Here is a 24330-nt window from a genome sequence, read left to right on the forward strand (position 1 = left end):
GCGGTGTCAGAAGGCAAAATAGAAGAGCACAAATTCCACAGGGCTTCTGGCTCCGCGGAAAAGACTGAACTGAGGACCACGAGGTGGGGATGCGCCCTCTAGTGGGCAAGAAGGCATGCACATGCGTGGTGCAGCATAGCAAACTTGAAACTTCAATCAAGTTTGCTTGAAAAGCTGTCCGCGCTGGGGCTCCGTAGATGACGTCACCCACATGTGAGAATATCATACCTGCTTGTCCTGGGATAACGGTGGATTCCACAATAACCTCCTCTGGAAGAGCATTCCAGGTGTCTACCACTCATTGCATGAAGCAGAACTTCCTGATATTTGTTTTGGACTTGTCCCCCCTTAACTTCAGTCCACGTCCTCTTGTCAGTGTCACACTGGACATTGTAAATAATTTTTTTCCTGTTCTATTTTGTCGATTCCTTTCAGTATTTTGAAAGTCTCGATCATATCCCCTCGCAGTCTCCTTTTCTCAAGGGAGAACAATTCCAGTCTCCTAAGTCGTTCCTCGTATTCCAAGTTCTCCATACCTTTTATTAGCTTTGTTGCTCATCTCTGCACCCTCTCCAGCAGTTTTATATCCTTCTTTAGGTTGGGACACCAATGTTGGACACAGTATTCCAAGTGTGGTCTGACCATTGCCCTATAAAGCGGCATTATAACTTTCCCCAATCTACTCGTGATTCCTTTCTTTATCATGCCTAACGTTCTATTTGCTTTCTTTGCCGCTGTCACGCATTGTGCCAACAGTTTCAGGGTCCTATCTATCAGTACACCCAGGTCCTTTTCTTGTTCGCTCTTACCCAGAGTTGCACCTGACATTCTATACTCGTGTCCCTTGTTCTTTCTGCCTAAATGCATTACTTTGCACTTTTCCACATTAAACTTCATCTGCCATTTTTCCGCCCATTTCTCTAACTGACACAAGTCACTCTGGAGCTCCTCGCTATCCTTCTGCGATCTGATTGCCCGGCATAGCTTTGTGTCATCTGCAAACTTGATGATCTCACTGGATATTCCTTCTTCTAGGTCATTGATGAAAATATTAAATAAGATGGGCCCAAGAACCGAGCCCTGGGGCACACCGCTAGTCACTTTCTCCCAGTCTGAGAACTTCCCATTTATGACCACTCTCTGCTTTCTGTTCTCCAGCCATCTGCCTATCCATCTTAGTATATCTCCCTCTATTCCATGGCTTTGTAGAAGTCTTTCATTTGGAACCTTGTCTAACGCTTTCTGGAAGTCCAAGTATATTATGTCCACCGGTTCTCCACTATAAATTTGTTTGTTCACGGCTCAAAAACTTGAAGTAAATTCGTCAAACATGATTTCCCTTTCCTGAAGCCATGTTGACTGGCTCTCATCAGGTCATGTATATCCAAGTGCCAGACTATGCTATTTTTAATCAGTGTTTCAACCATCTTTCATAAGACTCACAGGTCTGTAGTTGCCCGGTTCTCCTCTTGATCCTTTTTTGAAAATTGGCGTAATGTTCGCTATCTTCCAATTGTCCGGTATCTGTCCAGTTCTAATTGACAGGTTGGCAAGTTTTTGCAAAAGCTCTCCGATTTCAACCTTCAGTTCTTTTAAGACTCTCGGGTAATTCCATCAGGTTCAGGGGATTTGTCGCTTTTAAGATTGTCGATCTGGTAGTATATCTGGTCCAAGTCCACTTCTACTGTGGTGAGGCTGTCTTCTATTACTCCTTTGAACACTTTCACTGCTTCTGGTATTGTTGCGGCGTCTTCCTTCGTAAAGGCAAAGAAGGAATTTAGTCTGTCTGCAATTTGTTTGTCTTCCTTGATGTACCCTTTTCTTCCCTGGTCATCCAGTGGTTCCACCGTCTCATTTGCAAGTTTTTTTCCTTTTACGTATCGTATCTAAAGGAGGGCTTCAAATTTTTGGCCTCTTGCATTATTTTCTCCTCATAGTCCTTTTTGGCATCCCTCACCGCCTTGTGACATTTCTTCTGATCATCTTTGTGTTTGTTCCAAGCTTCGATTGTTTTTGTGCATTTCCATTTTTTTTAAAGGAGTCCTTTTCTTTTATGGCTTCTTTCACCTCTCTAGTAAGCCATGCCGGTTCTCCTTTGCCTTTAGTTTTCCTTTCTTTGGAAATCCGCGGAATGTAGAGATTTTGTGCTTCTGTGATAGTATTTTTCAGTAGGGACCATGCCTGATCTACCGTTTTAACTTTGTCCATCTTTTTCTTGAGCCGTTGTTTCACCATGGCTCTCATGCTATCGTATCTTCCCTTTTTAAAGTTTTAAGGTCGTGGTTAAGGTTTTGGTACGTTTCCCTTTCCCGATGTCAAGTTTAAAGTTGATCATGTTGTGATCGCTCGTCCCCAGTGGGACCATGACTTCTACTTCTTTTGTCTGTCCCGTAATGCCATTTAGGACCAAGTCCAAGGTGGCATGTCCTCTCGTCGGCTCTCCCACCATTTGTTCCAGGAAGCAGTCCCCTAGTGCTTTCAGGAACTTGGCCTCCTTGCTGCAGTTTGAGGTTCCCAGGTTCCAGTCTATCCCCGGGAAATTGAAGTCTCCCATGATTATTACATTACCTTCTTACATTCTTGTTTAATTTCCTCTATCATTTCTGAGTCTGTCTCCTCTGTCTGTCCTGGGGGGTCGATAGTAAAGGCCAATTTTTGTGTCTGCACCATTATATCTAGAAATCTTGATCCAGAGGGACTCCAGCTTCTCTGTCCTTTCCGTCATAGCCTCTCTAACAGTTTCTACTCCATCCTGAACATATAGGGCAATACTTCCACCTTTCTGCCCTACTCTATCTCTTCCTTATAGTTTGTATCCCAGTAGTACTGTATCCCATTTGTTTTCATCATTCCACCATGTTTCTGTTATGCCAATGATATCCAGTTCATCGTGTCTTGCTATTGTCTCTAATTCTCCCATTTTGTTTCTCAGACTTCTAGCATATACATATATATACATACATTTGAGTTCCCTTTGTGTTACCTTCTTGGACTTTCTAAGCTTAGCAGTCTCTACTGTTTCTTTCACAGTATCCTTTTCTGCTCCTGCGTTGTCTCCCTTATTTGCTTTGTCGTCGTCCCCTCCTGTGTCTGAATAGTTGTCCGTAGTTCCTTCTTCGGGGCATCCTGTCACCCAGGCCATCGACTGGTGGTCGATTGTCGGCTTTCCCCTGTCCTTTAGTTTAAAACCTTCTCGATGGCCCTCTTCATGTTGCCTGCCAATACTCTTGCTCTTTCCTTGTTGAGGTGTAGTCCTTCTGCCGCAGTCCCGCCTCTCCTCTGACATCAGAAGAAGGACCACGGCAGAGGGACGACAGCTCCGGAGGCCTATGGCAACCTGCAAGGATCGCTAAAGTACCTGCAATCCTTTCTTCAGACTGTGATCAGGTAAAGGGAGGCGCGGGAGTCAAGGGGGGAAGCCGGACACTGCAGCACTTTCCGACTGACTCTTCCCCATCGCCCTCTAAAGCGGGAACGGCAGCACCGGCCAGCAAGAGGCAGCATTGCCGATCCTGCTTTAGGGGGAGAGGGTCAGATGGTGAATCGGGAGGCTGATTTTTGGGGGGGTTTGAATCGATTGAAATCGATTCACCTGAAATGAATCAGTGAATCGATTTGAATCGTGAATCAGGCAGCACTAGTGGCCATAGCTTGAGGCATCTGGAAGGGCGCGGATATCGATGCGATGTCATGTGCATGCATGATGTCATCATGTCGACGTCTGCACATGCGCAAAGGCCCTCCAGAAGGGCCCAGAGCCACCAGTAAGGGGTGCCAGCAAGGAAGACACACAGAGAGGAGAGGTGCCAGCTGATTGTCTACAGGATGTGCCTCTTGCCACGAGAGGCATGTCCTGTAGGCAGTCAGCCGGCGCTTCTCCTCCTCCCCAGCATATCGCTGCACACCTATAATCACAGCAGGCACACAGTTTAGAGAATGACACAGGGACAAATTTTTCCCTGTCTTTGCGGGAACTCATTTTCCCGTCCCCTCAAGTTCTTTTCCTGTCCCTGCCCCATTCTTGCAGGCTCCGTCCTCGTCTGCACAAGCCTCAAACACTTTAAAATCCTAAGTAGCAACATTCTAGAGCTCAGACTGTGATGTCATAATGCCTCACTCCACCAATGCCTAAGCTCCGCCCTCATCTGCACAAGCCTCAGACACTTTAAAATCCTAAGTAGCAACATTCTAGAGCTGAGATTGTGATGTCATAATGCCTCATTCCACCAATGCCTAAGCTCCGCCCTCATCTGCACAAGCCTCAAACACTTTAAAATCCTAAGTAGCAACATTCTAGAGCTCAGATTGTGATGTCATAATGCCTCATTCCACCAATGCCTAAGCTCCGTCCTCATCTGCACAAGCCTCAAACCCTTTAAAATCCTAAGTAGCAACATTCTAGAGCTCAGATTGTGATGTCATAATGCCTCATTCCACCAATGCCTAAGCTCCGTCCTCATCTGCACTAACCCCAAACGCTTTAAAATCATAAGTGCTCGAGGCTTGTGCGGTTAAGGTAGAGCTTACAGGAATGGGGCAAGGACAGCGACAAAATTCACGGGGACGGGGCAAATTTTCTCCCCGTGTCATTCTCTAACACAGTTTACAATACATTGCTCTAGACAGATTACAACAGTCTTACACAGCATTAAATGAAACAATAGACAATGACAGTTAGTGATGATTAACAAATAACACCAAACCATAACATTTGAATCTGGGGAGGAGAGTCAGTGATATATATATATATATATATATATATATATATATATATATATATATATATATGATATATATTACTTGTTAGAGGAGAGTAAGCTTCTTGCTGCTGTGGCCCTCTTGGGCACTGTCCTGTGATATGAATGTTGTTTTGGACAGCTGGATTGTTTGCATTTTTGCAAAGCCCTGGTGACAAGTGGCAGTCTTTCTTGTACCAAACACTGAGTCAGAGACGAAATGCATGTATGCAGACAAATTGCAGCTATTACACCAACTAAGGCTAGACACAAGAGGCTTTGTAAACAAGTCTTCTACCCACTCGTGATCACATTGTAATCTTACTTGTCTTTTTCCCCAAACCTCTTCATCTTTGCACAGATTTTACCTTTTAGATGCGGAGATGATGCGGTATATAAACCCAAGATTTAGATTAGATTAGATTAGATTAGGAGTCAGTTTATTTAGCACTCTAACATTCATTTGGGACGTAAAAAAAGAAAAAAAAAAATCAAGTTTGCAAAACCATATAAATGTCACAATTCTTTTATTTTAAGAAAAACTGTGTTTTGTTGAGTGCTAATAGTTATTTTCAGCACACAGGCAGCCAAGCACTTTCACTTTCTAGAGCAGCTAATGATGAAAAAGAAACACTTCTTTTTCTGTTTTGGTTTTTTTGTGGGGGGAGTTTGTTTCATTTCAGTCTGTCTTTCCAGAGTTCCCTTTTAAAAACAATAAGCCAAGTGGTCTCCTCCCTTCAGCCGCCAGAGTTGCTGGAGAAACTATCAACCTATCAGTTCCATTCTGCATCCGCCATGACCCGCACACTCATTTGTCCCACTTCCTTTTCTCTGACTTTTTCTTTTATCCACCTGCAGCTTCCCAGCTCTGTTCTTAGCTCCGTCAGACAGCATAAAGAACTTCAAAACACTGCAGTACTGCACACAGTACAGGCTTCACCTTATGAATGTAACTAATTCCCATTGTCTCTCAAGCAATCTCTTTCAACTGAAAGGAATCTCCAAAGCGAGAGAGCACCGACATAACACATCAAAAGTGACAGGATTTCTAAAGACTGAATCTAATGTTGGCATTAGCCATTACACTGGCTTTTCCTATTAAAGTAGTTACTAAAAGGACCGGGTAAGCTAGATGAACAAATGAGCACAATAGAATAAATACAAATAATTCAAAATATAATCTATGTTCTTATTTGTTGCATCTTGCTTTGAATACATTTGTAAAAAGGCATATAGTATGGCCTATTCCCTACCGAACACTTATTTTTTGCCATATCACAAAACTCACCTATAAATCTACTCTACACACCAACAACCCTCTGTCCAAATCATTTCATTCCACTTAAAAAATAAAAAAAAAAATAACCCACAAAAAGAGGGTAATTATATAAACAGTACAAACACAATCCTAAAACCTGCTACCTACCTAACAGCTTACACAGGTCCAAAATTATCAATTTTGTGCAAATTGACAAAATAGCTCTCGCACTCCACAAAAACTCACCTAACCCTTCCAGGGCACAAAATAGCTCTCTCCACCCTAAAATACAAAGGTCCCTCTTTTCTTCAATAAACAAAGTAGAAAATGAGGGGAACAAAAACCATACAGTCGATCCCAACCAACAGTTCTGTTTCCATAAACTATTCTCCATCAGAGATCCATTGTAATTAACCCCCCCCCCCCAACATTACATCTGGGGGAGGGGGACTCCTCTTCCAGTTGAAATCTCTGCCCACCGCTGCTAATATTAGTTAGTACTAACCTGGACACATTGATTTCCCTGGGGAGACAGCTTCTATGCAAAGGCAAAGCTTTGCTCTCAAACTACTGCCTTTTTCCAAAGCCCAAGCTTTCCATACATTCTGTGCACAACTGCCCTGATGTTCAAACTTACTCTTAGTGACACAGCTCAGGCAACCCACCCAGGCAGATAAGGGGAGGGGGGATAGAGAGAGAACATACTCTACCTTTCTATAGAGGAATATAGCGCAGGCCCCCACCTTGGGCACACACCCACTTATTCTCCCCTTCCCTAGAGAGACCACCCTCAGTTCCTACCCTCACTCTCCCCTTCCCCTGGGGGGGCGCTGCTGAGGTCCCTCCCTCGGCCACTTAGCTACAGCCCCTGCCTGAGCACACACCCATACACTCCCCCCTTCTCCAGAGAATTCAGCCTCAGTTCCCACCCTCACTCTCCCCTTCCCCTGGGGGGCGCTGCTGGGGTCCCTCCCTCGGCCACTTAGCTACAGCCCCTGCCTGAGCACACACCCATACACTCCCCCCTTCTCCAGAGAATTCAGCCTCAGTTCCCACCCTCACTCTCCCCTTCCCCTGGGGGGCGCTGCTGGGGTCTCTCCCTCGGCCACTTAGCTACAGCCCCTTCCTGAGCACACACCCATAAACTCCCCCCTTCTCCAGAGAATTCAGCCTCAGTTCCCACCCTCACTCTTCCCTTCCCCTGGGGGGCGCTGCTGGGGTCCCTCCCTCGGCCACTTAGCTACAGCCCCTTCCTGAGCACACACCCATACACTCCCCCCTTCTCCAGAGAATTCAGCCTCAGTTCCCACCCTCACTCTCCCCTTCCCCTGGGGGGCGCTGCTGGGGTCTCTCCCTCGGCCACTTAGCTACAGCCCCTTCCTGAGCACACACCCATACACTCCCCCCTTCTCCAGAGAATTCAGCCTCAGTTCCCACCCTCACTCTCCCCTTCCCCTGGGGGGCGCTGCTGGGGTCCCTCCCTCGGCCACTTAGCTACAGCCCCTGCCTGAGCACACACTCATACACTCCCCCCTTCTCCACAGAAGCCAGCCTCAGCCCCCACCCTCGCTCTCTCCTTCCCCCTGGAAGAGGGAGGGGGGAGCGCAGCTACCGGTTCCTCCCTTGGCCACCCAGCTACGGCCCCTTCCCCAGTCCCCACCCTGAGCACACACCTCAACTCCCTTTTTCCCCAGAAGCCACAGCTTTACGTGCCCCCTCGCCAGTGGGGGCTGCATAGGAGACCCACCCCCACCCCTTTCTCCGAGCGCTCTCTTACCTCCGCGGGACGGCTTCGCTCTCGCTCGCGCCCCTTCCAGCGCACGCACCGTGGGAAGCCGGCGCCGGCACTTTCCGCCCCGCCCCTAGCGCCGCTGGCACCTCCTCAGCCAACCGCCACTCCTTCCTCCCACCAAGCTACGTAACTCGCTAGCTCTGCAAGCACCGCCCCCCTCGGCGCTTCTTATTGGCCGCCCACTAGCACATGCCCTATCTCGTTAGGGGTTTCGCCCGGAGCGCCAGCCTCACGCGGACACACGCGCTTTGTAAGGTGGGTTGAGGGGTGGAGCGCTGTGCAGGGAAGGTGTGTGTCGAGAGAATCTACTGACTTCATCGATGACGTCACACAAGCGCTGGGAAGTCACTGCTTTTTAAATGACGTCAGCGCGTCCGGAAAAACCGGCTGCGGGCGACAATCACTGGCTCAGCCTTTTTTCGTGATTAGTGGTAGACTTTGACTCTGTGGCAGTGATCTTTTTGGAGGACTATGTGGTCGTTAGTGTTCGACTCATCTAGAATCTGAAGATTTCCAATATGTACTGGCATCGGACGATACAAACTCACAAGAAACTTAATTGATGACTTGTGCAAATAAGTGGAATAAGCTTCCGGGGTATTTACGGCAGCCAACATATTTGAGTAGTTGTAAGATGAAATATGGGACTTGATTTATAGTTTTTTTGATGCGAGGCTCTTGTAGCCTCTTTGTAATTTTAGAAGGCTTTACATTATCACTATTAAGTTTTTATTCATGTTTGATTTCTTGTACTGTATGTGATTCTGTTTGTGTATGTACTCTATCGTGACCCGCCTTGGGAAAGGCGGGGTATAAATAAATAAATACAAATACAAAACATCTACCTCCTAATTCTATACAGTGCACCAAAGGTTAGGTGCCAATTAAAACGTTTGGCTCTCAAAAAAAGTTAAGCTTTAAAACAGAGGAAAATGGCAGCACCACATGTAACCGTACTTAGGTGGTACAGTCAAACCTTGGTTTGCAAGCATAATTCGTTCCAGAAGCAGGCTTGTAATCCAAAGCACTCGTATATCAAAGCGAATTTCCCCATAAGAAATAATGGAAATTCAGACGATTCTTTCCACAATCAAAAACTTTAATACAAAATACTGTATTGCAAAACAGTCACTACACTCCTGCAGCATCAGAGATAGAAGAACCATCGGCTCAGTTGCGATGTGTGTATACTGTATGTACTTGTCTTGCAAGACTTTGCTTGTTTAGAACAGTCACTACACTCCAACAGCGTCAGAGAGAGAAGAACCATCGGCTCAGTTGTGATGATGTGACGCGTGTATACCGTATGTACTTGTATTGCAAGACTTTGCTTGTTTAGAACAGTCACTACACTCCCGCAATGTCAAAGAGAAGAACTATCAGGCGTGATGAAGTGACGCGTGTATACTGTATGTACTCGTATTGCAAGACTTTAGTCGTTTAGAACAGTCACTTCTCTCCCGCAGCGTCAGAGAGAGAAGAACCATCGGCTCAGTTGCGATGTGTGTATACTGTATGTACTTGTCTTGCAAGACTTTGCTTGTTTAGAACAGTCACTACACTCCCGCAGTGTCAGAAAAAGAAGAACCATCGGCTCAGTTGTGATGATGTGATGTGTGTATACCGTATGTACTCGTATTGCAAGGTTTTGCTTGTTTAGAACAGTCATTACACTCCAACAGCGTCAGAGAGAGAACCATCGGCTCAGTTGTGATGTGACGCGTGTATACCGTATGTACTTGTATTGCAAGACTTTGCTTGTTTAAAACAGTCACTACACTCCCGCAATGTCAAAGAGAAGAACTATCAGGCGTGATGATGTGACGCATGTATACTGTATGTACTGGTATTGCAAGACTTTAGTCGTTTAGAACAGTCACTTCTCTCCCGCAGCGTCAGAGAGAGAAGAACCATCAGCTCAGTTGTGATGTGTGTATACTGTATGTACTTGTATTGCAAGACCTTGCTTGTTATCAAGTTAAAATTTAATAAAATGTTTTGCTTGTTTTGCAAACCAAGTTACTTGCAATCCAAGGTTTTACTGTATTTATAAAGTAGCGCCTAAATGCTTTACCACAAACTGCAAGGGGGTATTCGTGTAGGTGGGGTATGGGCAGCTCACATACAGTAGTTTTAGAGGCTGACCAATTTCAGTTTCGGTTACAGCCCAGGAAAGACCCAAAATCCTTTCTCTGCCTGGTTTCTGTTTTGGACTAATTGTTATTTTAATTTTTTAAAAACACTCTCCTAACTAGTCCCACTGTGTCTAATGTTACTAGTGCCAAAAACTTAAGAAGGAAAAGCCTCAGGAGATGGGGGGGGGGGGGGGGTCTTATATATTTTGTTATAATTTACCCCTCACTTCAATCATTGGCATAAAAACCTCCTCCTTTCTGCTACTGCTATTATCTCTATAGCGCTACCAGATGCATGCAGCGTTGTACATTAAACACTCAATAGACGGCCCCTGCTCAAAAGAGCTTACAATCTAAGTTATGACAGACACACAGGACATAGGGTGGATCAATATATGGTTTCAAGTTTATTAGGATTTTATATACCGCCTATCAAGGTTATCTAAGCGGTTTTTACAATCAGGTACTCAAGCATTTTCCCTCTCTGTCCCGGTGGGCTCACAATCTATGTAATGTACCTGGGGCTATGGAGGATTAAGTGACTTGCCCATGGTCACAAGGAGCAGCGCGGGGTTTGAACCCACAACCCCAGGGTGCTGAGGCTGTAGATCCAACCACTGCACCACACAAAGGGAGAAGAGGTACCATACCAAACCATATTATTTCTTCTACTCCACAACTGTCTACTAGGAATCATTGCGGCTTACAGCAGACAGTATAGAGCTTAAATCCTGGACTACAGTGAGAATAGATGAGTTTTTAGTGACTTCCTGAATTGTAGGAAGGAATCTGTCACAAGCAGACCGGGAGGCAATTCCAAATCACAGGGCCTTGGAACTTGAAGGTGGACTCAAAGGTAGTGAGGGTAGGAGCTACAGAGGGAATGAGAACAGATACAAGATACAGCTGCAAGAGTTAGAACTAAACGCAGCTTCAAAAAAGTGGGCTTTGAGCCTGGATTTGAATACCTCCAGGGATGAAGCCTGGTGTACTGATTCAGGCAGATCGTTCCAGGCATACAGCGCAGCAATGCAGAAGGGGCAGAGTTAGTAGTTGGTAGTAGAGGAGACAGGTACAGACAAGAGACTTATCCAAAGAACAGAGTTCCTGGGGCGGAGTGTAGGGAGAGATAAAAGCAGAGAGATATTGAGGAACCGCAGAGAGTACATTTGTAGTCAGTAAGTGCAAAACTATATCCCCCGCCCCACCCACTTTTACCAAGCCATGGCAGAGGTTTCTACTAGAGAATGACACGGTGACAAAATTCATCACCGTTCCCGTCCCCGCGGGAAACCATCTTCATGTCATTCTTTAAGGGGAGAGGGAAGAATCAGAGTATGAATGGCCACAACCACTGACCCACAAGCTTTGCTTTGAAGAATGCTGGTGTAGAAGGACCGAGGTTGAAACAGACACTACAGAATGACAGTCTCTGGTATCCAGAGCAGATATTGTGATGTCATAAAGCACAGTTACTTACCGTAACAGGTGTTATCCAGGGACAGCAGGCAGATATTCTTGACTGATGGGTGACGGCACCGACGGAGCCCCGGTACGGACAATTTTAGAGTGATTGCACTCTAAGAACTTGGAAAGTTCTGGCATGCCGCACCGCGCACGCGCGAGTGCCTTCCCGCCCGACAGAGGCGCGCGGTCCCCAGTTATGATAAGCCAGCTAAGAAGCCAACCCGGGGAGGTGGGAGGGACGCAAGAATATCTGCCTGCTGTCCCTGGATAACACCTGTTACGGTAAGTAACTGTGCTTTATCCCAGGACAAGCAGGCAGCATATTCTTGACTGATGGGTGACCTCCAAGCTAACAAAAAGGAGGGATGGAGGGAAGGTTGGCCATTAGGAAAACAAATTTTGCAAAACAGATTGGCCGAAGTGTCCATCCCGTCTGGAAAATGCATCCAGACAATAATGAGATGTAAAAGTATGAACTGAGGACCAAGTAGCAGCCTTGCAGATTTCCTCAATAGGAGTGGAACGGAGGAAAGCTACAGATGCTGCCATTGCTCGGACTTTATGGCCCGTGACAGAACCTTCCAGTGTCAGTCCGGTCTGAGCATAACAAAATGAAATGCACGCTGCCAGCCAATTAGACAACGTACGTTTAGAAACAGGACGTCCCAATTTATTCGGATCAAAGGACAGAAAGAGTTGGGGAACTGATCTGTGGGGTTTCGTACGCTCTAGATAGTAAGCTAGAGCCCTCTTACAATCCAAAGTATGCAGAGCTTGTTCCCCAGAATGAGAATGAGGTTTTGGAAAGAAAACAGGCAGAACAATGGATTGGTTGAGATGGAATTCAGAGACAACCTTAGGGAGAAACTTTGGATGCGTACGCAGAACCACCTTGTCATGGTGAAAGACCGTAAAAGGTGGATCTGCAACCAGTGCATGTAGCTCACTGACCCTCCTGGCAGAGGTAAGAGCAATAAGGAAAAGTACCTTCCAAGTGAGAAACTTGAAAGAAGCGGTAGCCAAAGGTTCAAATGGAGGCTTCATCAAGGCGGAAAGAACCACATTGAGATCCCAGATAACAGGAGGGGCTTTAATAGGTGGTTTTACATTGAAAAGACCCCGCATGAACCTGGACACCAGGGGATGAGCTGATAGAAGTTTTCCATGGATCGGCTCATGAAAAGCAGAAATGGCACTGAGGTGGACTCTGATGGAAGAAGACTTAAGGCCAGAGTCAGACAAAGAAAGCAAATAATCCAACAACGTCTCCACTGCCAGGGACGTTGGATCAAGATGATGAAGAAGACACCAGGAAGAAAATCTCGTCCACTTCTGATGGTAACATTGCAGAGTGGCTGGTTTCCTGGAAGCATCAAGAATGGAACGAACAGGCTGAGACAAAAGCGTATCATGAGAAGTCAGCCCGAGAGATACCAAGCCGTCAGGTGCAGAGACTGGAGGTTGGGATGTAGAAGGTTCCCCTGATGCTGTGTAAGCAGAGAAGGATATAGTGGAAGAAGAAAAGGTTCCCTGGAACTGAGTTGAAGTAGAAGGGAGAACCAATGTTGCCTGGGCCACCTCGGAGCAATCAGAATCATGGTGGCTCGTTCCCTCTTGAGCTTGAATAAGGTTCTCAACATGAGAGGCAGAGGAGGGAAAGCGTACAGGAACAGAGTTGACCAGTCGAGGAGAAATGCATCCGCTGCCAGACGGAGAGGGGAGTAGAGTCTGGAGCAGAATAGGGGCAGCTGGTGATTGTGAGGAGCTGCAAAGAGGTCTATCTGAGGAGTGCCCCACTGAGCGAAGATAGATTGTAGAGTTACAGGGTCGAGCGTCCACTCGTGAGGCTGGAGAATTCTGCTGAGCTTGTCCGCTAAGGAATTCTGTGCTCCCTGAATGTAGATAGCTTTCAGGAAGAGATGGTGATCTATGGCCCAAGTCCAGATCTTCTGGGCTTCCTGGCACAAGGGGCGAGAACCTGTCCCCCCTTGCTTGTTGATGTAGTACATGGCCACTTGATTGTCTGTGCATAGCAGAAGGACCTGAGGAAAGAGAAGATGTTGGAAGGCCTTGAGGGCATAAAACATCGCTCTGAGTTCCAGGAAGTTGATGTGATGCTTCTTTTCCTGGGCTGTCCAAAGACCTTGAGTCTGGAACTCGTTCAAATGAGCTCCCCATGCATAAGGAGAGGCGTCGGTGGTGATGACTAGTTGATGAGGAGGTTGATGGAACAGAAGACCTCTGGATAGATTGGAGGATACCAACCACCATTGTAGAGATTGACGAAGAGATGATGTCACAGATATGTGTCGTGAGCAAGGATCCGTCGCTTGGGACCACTGAGTTGCAAGGGTCCATTGAGGGGTGCGCAGGTGAAGACGTACAAGGGGTGCGACATGAACTGTGGATGCCATGTGACCCAAGAGTATCATCATTTGTTTGGCAGAGATGGACTGCTGAGGAAGTACCTGCTGACATAGAGACTGAAGAGTCTGAAGACGGTTGGATGGTAGGAATGCCCTCATGAGGAGTGTGTCCAATATCGCTCCAATGAATTGAAGTCTTTGAGTGGGAATGAGATGAGACTTGGGTAGATTGATCTCGAATCCCAATATTTGTAGAAACTGGATGGTTTGGTTGGTGGCCAGCAGAACTGCTGGAGCGGATGTGGCCTTGATTAACCAGTCGTCCAGGTAAGGAAATACTTGAAGGTGGTGAGAGCGTAGAAAAGCAGCTACCACGATGAGACATTTGGTGAACACCCTTGGAGAGGAAGCAAGACCGAAGGGTAGCACCTTGTACTGGTAATGACACTGATTGATCATGAAACGGAGATACTGTCTTGAGGTTACATTGATTGGTATATGAGTGTATGCTTCTTTGAGATCGAGGGAGCATAGCCAGTCGTCTTGGTCGAGAAGAGGATAAAGAATGGCTAAGGAAAGCATCTTGAACTTCTCCTTTACCAGATGTTTGTTGAGATCGCGAAGATCTAGAATTGGTCTGAGATCTCCTGTTTTTTTGGGGACTAGAAAATAACGGGAGTAGAATCCCTGCCCCTTTTGATCTAGAGGAACTTCCTCTATAGCGTTTAGAAGAAGGAGGGATTGAACTTCTTGAATGAGGAGGGAAGATTGAGGACTGTTCAAAGCAGACTCTTTTGGCAGGCTTTGGGGCGGAAGAGTCTGAAAGTTGAGCGAGTAGCCGTGGCGGATGATGTTGAGGACCCATTGGTCCGAAGTGATAACTTCCCACCGGCTGAGGAACAGAGAAAGACGACCTCCTATAGGTTGAGGCAGGAGAGCAGATATAGGAATACTGGCTATACTTCGGAGAATTAAGTCAAAAGGGCTGAGCCTTCTGCTGTGGAGGTGGCTTCACAGGCTGCTGTTGCTGCTGCTGTCTGGGAGGTTGACGTTGTTGCTGCCGCTGACGCCTGGGTTGCTGAGCTGTTGCTGGCAATGGGCGAGCTGTGAAGCGACGTTGATAGGCTGACTGTTGTCTAAAAGGCCTTGTTGGGGGAGGCTTCTTCTTATTTTTAAGAAGGGTATCCCAACGTGTTTCATGAGCCGACAGCTTTTGAGTAGTCGAATCCATGGACTCCCCAAACAGCTCATCCCCTAGGCACGGGGTGTTGGCTAATCGATCTTGATGATTAACATCAAGTTCAGATACCCGAAGCCAGGCCAGGCGACGCATTGCCACAGACATTGCTGTCGCTCTGGATGTAAGTTCGAAGGTGTCATAAATGGACCTAACCATGAACTTACGCAACTGAAACAGAGAAGACAAGCAATGGTGGAAAGATTGTTGTTTCCGTTGAGGAAGGTGTTTCTCAAAGGAAGCCATGGTGGTAAGGAGATGTTTCAGATAGAAAGAAAAATGAAAACCATAATTTCCAGCTCTATTTGCCAACATTGCATTTTGGTAGAGCCTCTTACCAAATTTATCCATGGCTTTACTCTCTCTGCCAGGAGGAACGGAAGCATATACACTGGCTCCTGCAGATTTTTTAAGGGTGGATTCGACAAGTAAAGATTCATGAGGAAGTTGTGGTTTGTCGAACCCAGGAATGGGAATTACCTTGTATAGAGAGTCTAATTTACGTGGGGCCCCTGGAACCGTTAAGGGAGTCTCTAAATTCTTGTAAAAAGTCTCCCTCAAGATGTCGTGAAGAGGGAGTTTCAAATATTCCTTTGGAGGTTGGTCAAAGTCCAAGGCATCCAAAAAAGCTTTAGACTTTTTGGATTCAGCCTCCAAAGGAATAGACAAAGAATCACACATATCTTTCAGGAAACTGGAGAAAGATGAAGTGTCATGTTTAGAGGACGGGTCGTGTACAGCAGACTCCTCCTCATCTGAGGAACATTCTCCTTCAGAGAGAAAAGGCTCTTCTGAATCTCCCCACAGATCAGGATCCCTGACAAGGGGAGAACGATCCCGAGACTCAGGAGTAGATGGGTCTACATGCCGGGTCTTGCGCACCGACTTACCCGATCTCATCGATACCGTCCCAGGCGATGTAATCGGTTGTACCGGAGCCGAAGTCTGCACCGACTGATGTTGAGCTCTCGGCTCCGGCGCAAGGACTGGCATCGATGCCGATGAGGTGGAGTGAATCGGTACCGAGGGAGTGGATACCGATAACACAGGTTGTTCCACTATCGGTACCGGCTCAGTGCGGACCGGCACCGGAAGGTTCGGTGCCAGGATAGTTGGTAGCAGCTGTTGCAATTGTTGCTTGAGCTGTGACTGGAGAATGGCCGTAATACGGTCATCAAGGGATGGCACCGGTACCGCTTTTTTCTTCTGCGGTACCTGCGGTGCCGCTCGACGCCCCGGAGATGAGGAGCCCGATGACGAGGGACTCACCTCAATAGGGGCGGAGCGCTTCCGCTGGCGCCTCACAGTCGGCAGGATTGGACTCACTGCACTCGAGACCGGAGGACGTTCCAGCGGGGAAGGCTTCTTAGCCGGCTTACCTACATGTTGGGACGCCGGTGCGGAATCTCGCGGCGTCGAAGACGATGGTGCCGACTGAACCGGTGCCGAAGCCGGAGTCGATGGGACGGGATCGGACATCTCGGCACCGAACAATAATCGCTGTTGTATTTGGCGATTTTTTAATGTTCTCTTTTTAAGTGTGGCACAGCGGGTGCAGGTGGAGGCCTGATGCTCAGGACCCAAACACTGTAAGCACCAGTTGTGTGGGTCCGTGAGAGATATAGGCCGAGCACACCGCTGGCACTTTTTAAACCCTGGCTGAGGGGGCATGAAAGTAAAAACGGCTTCAGCCAAATCGAAGGCCGAGGCTTCGATGGTGGAAGAAGGCCCCGCAGGGGAAAAGCCAAATTGACTAAAAAAGAAAAAAATTTTTTTTTTTTTTTTTTTACACAAAAATGAAAGAAAAATGAAAAAGGCAAAAGCCAAAAAGGTTTACGCGAGCGGGAAGGCAAGTGAAAAAAATTTTCAACAGCCGTTGAAAAAACGCGTCTTCTTAGCTCCGCGGAAACTAAGAAACTGGGGACCGCGCGCCTCTGTCGGGCGGGAAGGCACTCGCGCGTGCGCGGTGCGGCATGCCAGAACTTTCCAAGTTCTTAGAGTGCAATCACTCTAAAATTGTCCGTACCGGGGCTCCGTCGGTGCCGTCACCCATCAGTCAAGAATATGCTGCCTGCTTGTCCTGGGATAATGCCTCATTCCACCAGTGCCTAAGAGCCAATCACATCAGTGATGTCACAATGGCTTCATTATCCTTGGCTCCCATAAGAATCAGAATATGAATGGCCACAACCACTGACCCGCAAGCTTTGCTCTGAAGAATGCTGGTGTAGAAGGACCGAGGTTGAAATAGACACTAGAAAATGACATGGGAATATTTCCTGCAGTTATCCACGGGGACGGGGATGAATTTTGTCACCGTGTCATTCTCTAGTTTCTACCATGGCCCGGAGCACTAAATGCTCTGACATTCCTGGGTTTCTATGAACACTGGCACATTTAGCACCCAGGGCCACAGTAAAAACTTCTACTGCAGCTTAGTCAAGAGGGCCTTAAAAATTTATATTCTTAAAATTCTTCACTGTTACCATTTTGTCATTAATATTTTAATATTTTTAGTATATAAACTTTTCTGTTAATTAAAGATATTCATTCTCAATTGCTTAGCACTCTTGACAACTTGCTCAGTTCACAAATATCAGCTGCCAAACTCCTCCATTTGTAATCTCTTTAAAATACCAAATAGTAACAATGAATTATTTTAAGAATATCATATTTAAGTTATGCACTTAGAACTGAAAGATAGAAAGGGAAGGAGGAGGTTTTTATGCCAATGATTGAAGCAAGGGGTAAATTATAACAAAAGATATAAGATCTTCTGAGGCTTTTCCTCCTTATTGGCACTTGTAACATTAGACACAGTGGGACTATTTAGGAGGGTGTTTGTTGAGAGATTTTGACAACTAACCCCACTTTATATTTAATAGTTATATTTTAATTTTTGGCCAAGTTTTGTCTGAAAATAGCTACAGTATATGTTTTCAATGTGTGCTTTATCCCGTTTCTCTGTCCCCCCTCTCCCTCCCCTTTTAACAGCTGTTGCTTTCCCTCCCATACACCCTCCCCCAATACAGAGGCGTAGTAAGGAGGAACAGGGAGTGTTCCTCCCTGGGCGCCAATATGGTATGGGTGCTGGCACTCCTCTCCACCCCCCCCCCCCCACCTCTTCCCATGTCAACCCTTGCTGCGCGCAAACTCCTTCCCTTTCCTTGTACCTCAGGGATCTCAAAGTCCCTCCTTGAGGGCCGCAATCCAGTCAGGTTTTCCCCAATGAATATGCATTGAAAGCAGTGCATGCACATATGGGGAAATCCTGAAAACCAGACTGGATTGCGGCTAAGGAGGGACTTTGAGACCCCCGTCGTACTTCGTTGTTCACCGCCACAAGCAACTTCAATGTGCTCCTTGCGACCATGTCAGCTCCCGATGTTATCACTTCCGGGTGCTGTGCATAAGAAGTGACATTGGAGGGAGAGCTGATGAGGTTGCAAGGAGCACAATGAAGTTGTTTGCGCAGTGAACAGCTAGAGGTATGGGGGAAGGGTGGGGGGAAGAGACATGGATGGAGGAGGGGTGCCACCCCCCAAAAAAAACACACTCTCATCCTTGTTACCCCACTGCCCCAAAACACACATATTTTACAATCTTTGGTGGTCTATGAGTGTAGTTGAGGCAGGAACAATGCCCCAGTTACTCCTATCCTGCTTGCAAAATGGCTGCCCTAACCAGAGCATTGTCCCTGCCCCGACTACACCACTAGAGTACCAGGGGTTAGAAAGTAGTCCTGAAAGTCCTTTTCCTCAGCTGACAGATATGATCTTGTGCACTGGCGTAGCAAGTGTGAGAGGCACCTGGGATGGTGGTGCCCCTCCCCTGCTTTCTCCGCTTCCTCCCTTCCACCTCCACACACTCTTTTCCTGCCCCTCCTGCCACGCACATGCCACTTCCCTTCTCCCGTACCTCTGTAATGCTCCTGGTGTGAGCAGCACCCCCCCAAGTTGCTGTTGCGCCAACATTGGCTCTTCCTCTGACTAGGCACGGGTCTAGGAAGTGATGTCACAGGAAGAGCCAACGCTGGTGTGACAGCAGGTTGGGGGTTACTGCTCAAACCAGGAATGTTACAGAGGTATGGGGGTTGACCGCTCTCCCCCCCCACCCTAACTACATCACTGAGCTATAGTAGTTTGTGGTAAATAAAGTGCTCCAAATAAATGCTTTTGATAGAAAATATTAGTAGGCATTTAAAGGGGTCATTTTACTAAAGTGTGCTAATAAATTTATTGGGCGCAAATGCTAAGCAGCCTATAGGCATATCTAATGCACTCTAATTTGCTAGTGCACACTAAATCAGTAAAAGGGCCCCTAAGTCTCTACATTTGGGATGATAATCTCCTTAAGAATGAGCTTCTCTGTAGAGTTTTGACATCATCTGTCGCTCCGAGAGTGGCACAAAGTCAGCTAGTGTAAAAGCGCTGTGGCTTTTAGTTTCAAATCCCATTAAAAAGATCTCCGGGTATTGGGGTCTTTTAGAGAAGTGTAACAAACCAAATCTCCAAGAGTTGTCATTTTAAGTGAGACCAAAGTCAGGTACTTAAAAAGTCTCTGTTGAACAATGGCTTATGTTTGTTGCAGTACTAGTATAGATTGACCTGATGACATCTACTGGCTATTAGAGGTAAGGCTTGCAGTGGTTTATTTTTCTGAATTGCTTGGCTTGGCTTTTTAGCTAGTGCATACTTGTTTTGGAGCCAGAAGTTGCACATTTACTCTGTGACCCAGGTCATGAAGAAGGCAAGTCTAAATGGATTGTATTTTTTAAAGTGTCAAATGGAGCCTAATCTACAAAGAAAAGTAAGCATGTACTTTCCAGAGCTTCCAGGTTGCCCATTTCCAGCAGGGAGATTTTCGATCAGTCCTGTATTCCAATTTCATCCTGATGCATTATGAGATCTGTAGCACCAATTTCAATGGGTAAAATCAGGGGCTACAAATCTCACACTGCTTTGGGATATGAGTTTAAAACCTGAACTGGCCAAATCATCTCTCTCTTGGAAAAGGGCAACTTGGGATCTGAGTTTCCTTTACAGAGGACTAAATTGATTGATTGGTTGGAGCACAGGACTAGTATTCAAGGATGATATTACACTTCTCCCTCCATATTCGCTATGATAGGGGATTAACAGAACCACAAATACAGAAAAACCGTGAATAACTTTTTCATATGTTATTCGCTGTTTTCTATTAAAAACCATCATGAATATGGTGAAACCACGAATAACATGATGGGAGACTTGGCCTGTTCCTGAAGGAGAGGCAAAACACGGTGAAGAAAGTGCTGCGAATCAGCGATTTTTATCTGTAAATCATTGGAATCGGCAATTTCTCTATGCAAACTGATGTAATTTGGGGGAGGAGCCAGCAAGCTAAAAACCGTGAATAATCGAAACCGCAAATACGGAGGGAGAAGTGTAATCCAAGAGAAACTGGCTTGTTTTCTGACCTTTGAAAGTGAGTTTACATTCCTAGGTAATAGTAATAATGTTCCCCCACCCCAAGTCAGAAGCAAATTAACTGACTCGTGCCTAACCAAATGTTATAAAAAAATACTGACCTTAAAAGCATGCAGTGAATGTCATAATAAAAGGACAGGGGGGGGGGTGGAGAGACGGTGCAGCAGCCACAAATTATTTATATAGCAGTAATAGCTGTATTCATAGCTATAAAGTCAAAACCAAATTTATAAAGGCAGTGATGGTCACTACACTAGACATATATTTAGAACCACTGACTACAGATGCAGTAACCCTGAATACATGTTAATTTAAACACTGAGCTGATGCTTAAAGGAATATGACTTCCAGTGATGAATATTGGACTCCCTTTACCCCACACAAGATTTTTAAAAATCACTGCCTTTATCACCAAGACCTTCAGAAGCAATAGATGATAAAGGCAATGCTGTAAAAAAATAAAAATATAGGCACAAGTAGCACATATTTAGAACACTAGCGTTTCTGCATGATTGACACCAAGAATTCTTGTACAACCCCACTCTGAACATAGGGTTCATAGACAAAACCGCCGAAGACAAAGGCACGCGCTGACAACTGAGCGCAAGACGGAAGCACGCGCCAAAGAAAAAGAGTGTTTTTAGGGGCTACGACGGGGGGTTTTGTTGGGGAACCTCCCCCACTTTACTTAATACAGATCGCGGCATTGGGGGGGGGGGGTTTGGGGAGTTGTAACCCCCCTCATTATACTGGAAACTTAACTGTTTCTCTGTTTTTAGGGAAAAAGTGAAGTTTTCAGTAAAATGTGGGGGGTTACAACCCCCAAAACCCCCCCCCCCACAACGCGGCGCGATCTGTATAAAGTAAAGTGAGAGGGTTCCCCCCACACCCCCATCGGAGCCCTTTAAAACAGTCATTTTCTTTGGTGTGCAGCTCCGTGTTGCGCTCACAACAGATAAAGACCCGAATGGTCCATCCAGTCTGCCCAAACATACACTCTCTATAATTTGCTTGAATTTAAATTGGTTTTTTTCTTAGATATTTCTGGGCCAGAAACCCAGAGCTCTGCCCAGTACTGTGCATCTACTGGAGTCTCGGTCAAAGCTCACTCCAGTCAATCCCATCTCGCAAGATCTCTTGTAGGAAGCTTCATTTGCATAGGCTCCTCCTCTCTTACCTCTAGACTGCCCTCCAACTTCCAGTTGTCTTCCTACAAGCAAGACAGTAGCTGTTATCCCAGGACAAGCAGGCAGCATATTTTCGACATGTCAGTAGGGACGGGGCTAGGTGGGAGCCCCTTCAAGCTGGTCTGCACAGGGCCCCGAAATTGCTAAGATTGGCCCTGCCAAGAAGGCAGTATGTATAAATTGTAGATATCCTGAAAACCCAACCAGCTGGGTGTATTAAGACTGGATTGAGCAGCACTTTTTAAAATAGAATATGAGAAATTACATGAAAAATTTAAAAGAAGTTCCAGTCTTTTAGGGCTGCCGATGGCCCAAATATTCAAGACATCCCTAAAGAATATGCCTGAAGAAAATTCTACCTATTCATTAGGAGATCAGCAGGTGTTCCTACTATGTCTTGCCTTTTGGCCTAAGCTCTGGCCACCCCCATGTGGACCAGTAAAGGAAAATAAAATACAAAGAAATTTCACCATCAGCAGCTTCTACAAAAACTTTCTCAGCAAATAAATTAGGCATATTTCAAGTGCCATAAATGTTAAATCTCTTTTGTATTTGTTGTCTGTACCTCACTTTGACGCAGGTTCTTACCTACTCGCATGAAATTGTGGCAGTTAGAAGGGTAAAGAATGTTCCCCGATTGCGGCGGTGGCGGCCTTTTCCCCAATGGTGGTGGCTTGGGAGAGGGCAGGGAGAACTAAAGAAAGAAAGGGGGGACAGAGAGACAGAAAGAAAGAAGGGAGACGGGACACAGACAGAAAGGGGCATGGAGAGAGGAAGGGCGGGCATGGAGAAAGAAAAAAAGAAAGAAAGGGGGCACGGAGAGAGAGAGAAAGACAGACATATAGAAAGAATGGGGGCATGGACAGAGAGAGAAAGACAGACATATAGAAAGAATGGGGGCATGGATAGAGAAAGAAAGAAGGGGGCAGGGTGAAAGAAATAAAAAGTTGGGGGAGGGAAGGAGACAGATGCCAGACCAGGGGAAAGGAAGGAGGGAGGGAGAGAAAGGAAAGAAAGAGATGTCAGACCATGGAAATAGGGACAGAAGAGAGATAGAAGGGAAGGTAAGACATGGAAACATAGATTTTGAAAAGAAAGCAGAAAAATTGAATATTAAGTTAATGCCAAAGATGGATTCAAGGCAGAAAGTGAAGACGGAGAGAAAACCTGTCAAAGGACAAGAAGACCCTGGAAACATAGTTAAATGCACAGAAAATTAAAGTCACCAGACAACAAAGGTAGGGAAAATGATTTTATTTTCAATATAGTGATTGAAATGTGTCAGTTTTGGAAAAGGAAAGATATTAAATTTTAAATGTGAGGGCTGCAGAAAAAATAGTTAATGACAATTTTGCATAAGGTAAAACTCTTTATAATTTATAAATCTTTCCTTTAACTGTTAAAGGAAAGATTTATAAACTATAAAGAGTTTTACCTCATGCAAAGTTGTCATTTCTTTAATAAGACATTAACTATTTTTTCTGCGGCCCTCCAAGTACCTACAAATCCAAAATGTGGCCCCACTAAGGGTTTGAGTTTGAGACCACTGACCTAGCAGCACTTCTATAAAGAGAAACCAAAGTTGGGCTGCAAGATGCAGCATAATAAGCACAAATTCTAGCATGGCATTTGAGCATCCAACATTTACCTGCCCACTTATGCCATACCACTAGCTGGTGTAAGTGGTAACACTATATGCAGCACTTCGGTACATAATATTCAGTATTCTGCAAGTTATATGGAGGGAGGAGAGTGTGGCCTACAGCTAATAATAATAATAACTTTATTTTAGTATACTGCAATACCACAAGCAGTTCAGAGCGGTTTACAGAGGAAGAGACTGTATACAGACAGCGATGTTACAAAAAAGACTTTCAAATTACATTAGCATGTCAAGATTAGTCAAAATTTAACTGTGTTTTTTTGCCCGATCCGACTCAGCCATGCAAATAAGCTCTTTAATATCACAATGCCATGCAAACTAGCCGAGTGATTGATGCACTAACATCACTTCCCAGTGCACAAAAAAATGACTTTTAGTAATCCAAAAAAAGTGCTTACTGATATAATATTTACCTTACCTTTTTTAATGGGCACACAATATCTGCCCCATTTAAAATAAAAACCAAAACACGCAAGTTGAGCCCCCCCCCCCCCCCGATGGCAACCATGGCTCCCTGAACCCTACGACAAAAGGCAGAAGCGATGTGCAAACTCTCTTGCCTCAGCAACCTGCAGTAGCGAAAATTGGCAGGAGGGATACCCCACTCCCTTCTGCAAACAGAGTCTACCTCTGTGCACCATCCCCTACCCTCCTCCCTTCCCCCCCCAAAAAAAAGGCAGGAGGGATGCCCCCCCAAACATTTGTCAGAAGTTGAGACCTGCCAATCCAAAATGGCAGACTTTTCCTTCTTTGGTGCATCATGTGATGCAAGGGGAGGGGCCTAAATAACCAGGTCTTAGGCATGAGCCAGTCATGGCCTTAGACCCCTCCCCGTGCAACATGGTTGAAAGTCTGTAGCAACCTTAGGAAGAAATTTGGGATGAGTTTGCAATTGTACTCTATTAGGAAAAAATTGAAGATAAGGATATGTGACAAGTGCTTGAAGTTCATTCACTCTTTTGGCTGTAAGAAAAACTGTTTTCCATGTAATCTAAAACCAGATTCAGATCCCATGCTAGAG

The 24330-nt window shown here is 45.8% G+C and overlaps 1 protein-coding gene across 2 annotated transcripts in view; it reads right to left on the bottom strand.

Annotated features, from left to right (window-relative positions):
• The window catches only part of PAK1 (p21 (RAC1) activated kinase 1), a 112539-nt gene extending 104535 nt beyond the window's left edge, over window positions 1-8004 (bottom strand). Inside the window, exon 1 of one of the 2 annotated variants that reach the window (XM_033947949.1) lies at window positions 7772-8004. The gene's annotated coding sequence lies outside the window, so the exon portion shown is untranslated. The remainder of the gene's footprint in view (window positions 1-7771) is intronic. The other variant, XM_033947950.1, reaches the window with a different exon arrangement.
• Window positions 8005-24330: the final 16326 nt, after the last annotated feature.

This window comes from Geotrypetes seraphini, chromosome 6, assembly GCF_902459505.1.
Source record: "Geotrypetes seraphini chromosome 6, aGeoSer1.1, whole genome shotgun sequence".
Classification (NCBI taxonomy): Eukaryota; Metazoa; Chordata; class Amphibia; order Gymnophiona; family Dermophiidae; genus Geotrypetes; species Geotrypetes seraphini.